Source organism: Chrysochloris asiatica, unplaced genomic scaffold (genome assembly GCF_000296735.1).
Source record: "Chrysochloris asiatica unplaced genomic scaffold, ChrAsi1.0 scaffold00158, whole genome shotgun sequence".
Lineage (NCBI taxonomy): Eukaryota > Metazoa > Chordata > Mammalia > Afrosoricida > Chrysochloridae > Chrysochloris > Chrysochloris asiatica.
In genome coordinates, this window is record NW_006408676.1 from 7,930,692 (window position 1) to 7,935,559 (window position 4,868).

Here is a 4,868-nt window from a genome sequence, read left to right on the forward strand (position 1 = left end):
CTTGTGAGTTGCTATGATTCTGAAAGCTATGCCACCGGTATTTTAAATACCAGCAGGGTCACCCATGGTGGACAGGTTTCAGATGAGCTTCTAGACAAAGACAGACTAGGAAGAAAGCGTGACAAACTATTTCTGAATATTTAGTCACTAGAAATCTTATGAATAACAGAGAAACACTGTCACACATAGTGCCTGAAAATGAGCCCCTCAGGTTGGAAGGCACTGAAAATGCGACTGGGGATGAGCTGCCTCCTCAAAGGAGAGTCGACTGTGATAATGGGAATGGAATAAAGGCCATGGGAGCAAAGCCCGCGGGACCTTCATTAGCTGTTGGGGCACAACTCAAAATGAAGAGAAACAGCTCTAAACATCCATTGAAAATCAGAACATGGAAAGTATGAAGAATGAATCTGGGAAAATTGGAAGTTGTCAAAAATGAAATGGAATGCATAAACATTGATATCTTAGGCATCAGTGAGCTGAAATGGACTGGTATTGGCCATTTTGAATCTGACAACCACATGGTTTACTATGCCAGGAATGACAAATTGAAGAGAATTGTGTTGCATTTATCATCAAAAAGAACATATCCAGATCAGTCATGATGTAAAACACTGTTGGTAATAGGATAATATCCATGCATCTATAGGGAAGCCCAGTTAATACCACTATTATTCAAATGTATGCATCAACCACTAAAACTAATGAGAATGAAATAGAAAAATTCTATCAACTTCTTCAATCTGAAATTGTTCAAACATGCAATCAAGATGTATTCATGATTACTGGATTGGAATCCAAAGGTTGGGAAAAAAGAGGAAGGATCAATGGTTGGAAAATATGTCCTTGGAGATAGAAATGATGTTGGAGAATGCATGATAGAATTCTGTACAACCAATGATTTGTTCATTTCAAATACCTTCTTTAGACAGCATAAGAGATGACTATACACATGAACCTCACCAGATGGAATATACAGAAATCAAATTGACTACATCTGCGGAAAGAGATGATGGAAGAGTTCCATATCATCAGCCAAAGCAAGGCCAGGAACACATTGTGGAACAGACCATCAATTACTCATATGCAAATTCAAACTGAAGCTGAGGAAAATGGAAACAAGTCCACAAGAGCCAAAAACATGACCTTGAATATATCCCACCTGAATTTAGAGATCATGTGAAGAACACATTTGATACATTAAACACTAAAGACCGAATACCAGAAGAGTTGTGGAATGATATCAGGAACATCATTGAAGAAAGCAAAAAAGTCATTGAAAAGACAAGAAAAAAGGAAAAGGTCAAAATTGATGTCATAAGAGACACTGAAATTTACTCTCCAGCGTAGAGAGTAAAAGCAACTAGAAGAAATGAGAAGGTACAAGAACTGAACAGAAAACTTCAAAGATCAGCTCGAGAATATAAAGACAAATATTACAGCAGAATGTGGAAAGATCTGGAATCAGAAAAACAAAAAGGAAGAACACGCTCAGCATTTCTTAAGCTGGAGGAACTGAAGAAAAAATTCAAGCCTCAACTTTCATTATTGAAAGATTCCCTGGGAAAATTATTGACTGATGCAGAAAGCATCAAGATAGGATGGAAGGAATACAGAGAGTCACTGTACCAAAAGGAAATGGTGAACATTCAATCATTTCAAGAGGTAGCATATGATCAAGAGCCAATGATCCTGAAGGAGTAAGTCCAAGGTGCATTGAAGGAATTGTCAAAGAACAAGGCACCAGGAATTGATGAAATAAAAATTGAAATCTTTCAAGAAAGTGAGGCGGCACCGGAGGCACTCACTCATCAATGCCAAGAAATTTGGAAGACAACTATCTGGCCGACTGATTGGAAGAGATTTATATTTGTGTCCATTCCAAAGAGAGGTGACCCAACAGAATGCGGAAATCATCGGACAATCTCTTTGATATTCCATGTGAGTTAAGTTTTGCTAAAGGTAATACACAAATGGCTATATTCATACATTGACAGAGAACTTCCAAAGGTTCAAGCTGAATTCAGAAGAGGCCGTGAAACAAGGGATATCATTGCTGATGTCTAATGGATCTCGGCTGAAAGCAGAGAATATCAGAAAGATGTTTACCTGTCATTTACTGACTACGCAAAGTCTTTCGAGTGTGTGGATCATGACAAGCTATGGACAACATTGCAAAACATGAGTAATCTGGATCACTTAATTGTGCTCATAAGGAATCTGTACCTGGACCAATAGGCAGTTATTCAAATTGAACATGGGAACACTGAATGGTTTAAAATTAAGAAAGGTGTGCAACAAGGTTGTATTCTTTCACCATACTTATTCAACCTATATGCTGAACAAATAATCCGAGAAGCTGAGTTCTATAAAGAAAAACATGGCATCAGGATTGGAGGAAGACTCATTAACAACCTGCGATATGCAGATGATGCAACCTTGCTTGCTGAAAGTGAAGAAGACTTAAAACATTTACTGATGAAGATCAAAGAGCACAGCCTTCAGTATGGATTGCATCTCAATGTAAAGAAAACAAAAATCCTCACCACTGAACCAATAAATAACATTCTTAACAATGGAGAAAAGATTGAAGTTGTCAAGGACTTCATTCTTCTTGAATCCACTATCAACACTCATGGGAGCAGCGGCCAAGAGAAAAAACAACAAATTGCATTAAGCAAATCTGATGCACAAGACCTTTTTAAAGTGTTGAAGAGCAAAGATGTCAGCTTGAGGACTAAGGTGCGCCTGAACCAAGCCATGGTATTTTCAATAACCTCATATGCATGCAAAAACTGGACAGTGAATAATGAAGACTGTAGAAGAATTGATGCTTTCGAGTTATGGTGTTGGATTGAAATTGCCATGGGCTGCCAAAAAAATCAATAGACCCATTTTGGAGGATGTGCAGCCAGAGTGCTCCTTGGAGACCAGGATGGCCAGGCTTCGTCTCTCATAGTTCAGAAATATTGTCAGGAGGGAGCAGTCACTGAAGAAGGATATCATGATTGTAAGGTGGAGGGTAAGAGAAAAAGAGAAAGACCCCCAACGATATGGTTTAGTCAGGTGGCAGCATCAATGAACTCAAGTGTGGCAACAGTGGTGAGGTTGGCCCAGGATTGGGCAGTGTTTCCTTCTGCTGTGCATAAGGTCACTATGAGTCGGTACTGACTCGATGACACCTAACAAAAACAACAGCTTTCTGCAATAAAGGTTGGATAATGTGCATATCACAGGTTGTTGATGAGTCTTCCTCCAATCCTAATGCCCCACTCTTATTCATATAATTCAACTTCTTGCGTTATTCAGTATACAGACTGAATAAGTATTGTGAAAAACTACAGCCCTAGAACAGACGTTTCCTGATTTTCAAACATTTTGTATTCCCTTGTTCTGTTCCAATGACTGCCTCTTGATCTATGTACAGGCTCCTTATGAACAAAATCAAGTGTTTTGGGATACCGATTATTCATAATGTTATCCCGAGCTTGTCATGAGCCACATAGTTGAAAGTGTTTTTAAAGTGATTAAAGCACAAAAAAACATCTTTCTAGTATTCTCTGCTTTCAGGTCAAATCGATCTGATGTCAACAGTAATATTCCAAGTTCTATGACCTCTTCTGAATCCAGTTTGTGTTTTTGTCAATGTGCTATTGCTGTTTTTAAATTTTCTTCAGCAAAATTTGACTTGCTTGTGATAGTAATAATATTGTTCAATGATTCCTGAATTCTGTTTCATCACCTCTCTTTGAAATGGGCACAAATATGGATCCCTTCCAATCTCATGGCAGGTAGCTGTCCACCAAATTTCGTGGCATAGATTAGTGAGTGCTTCCAGTGCTGCATTAGTTTATTGAAAATTTTCCATTTGTATTCTATCAATTCCTAGAAACTTGTTTTTCACCAATATCTTCAGTGCAGCTTGGACTTCCTTTAGTACCATCTGTTCTTGAACCTACGTCACCTCTTAAATCAGTTGAATACCAACCATTTCTTTTTTACATAGTGACTCTGTGTATATCCTCAGTCATCCTTTGAAACTGTCTGCATCATTCAATATTTTACCCATCCTTCAATATTGCCATCTGAGACTTGAATTTTCTCTTCCTTTCTTTCAGCTTTAGGAATGCTGAGCATATTCTTCCCATTTTATTTTCTACCTCTATGTCTTTTGACATTTCTTTAAAATACTTGACTTTCCCTTCTTGAGATGTCCTTTGAAATTTTCTGTTCAGCTCTTTACTTCCTCATTTCTTCCATTTGCACTAGCATCTCTACACTGGAAAGTAATGTCAGAGTCTCTTTTGACATCTATTTTGGTCTTTTCTGTCTTTCTAATGCCCTTTTGCTTTCTTCCTCTATGATGTTCTTGATATCATCTCCCAGCTCTTCTGGTCATTGGTCATTAGTATCTTGTGCATCCAATCTGTGCTAGAGATGGTCTTTAAATTCATGTGGTTATGTGTTCAAGGTACTATTTTGGCTTTTTTGGATCTGTTTTAATATTCTTCAGTTTCAGCCTGAATTTGCATATGAACAAATGATCTGTTCTGCAGTCAGCACTTAGGCTTGATTTGATTGTTGACATACCGTTTTTTCCGCCATCTCTTCCCACAGATATAGTCAATTTGATTCTTCTGTATTCTCTGGTACAATCCATAATACCAAAAGGTGTATTATCACCTTTATGTCCTAAAAAAGAAGTATTTAATGAATAAGTCATTGTATTATACAATTCTATCATGTGATCTCCAGCATTGTTTCTGTCACCAAGACAACATTTTCCAACTACAGATACTTCTTCTTTATTTCCAACCTTTGCAATCCAGTGACCAATAATTATCAACACATCTTGAATTCATGTTTGA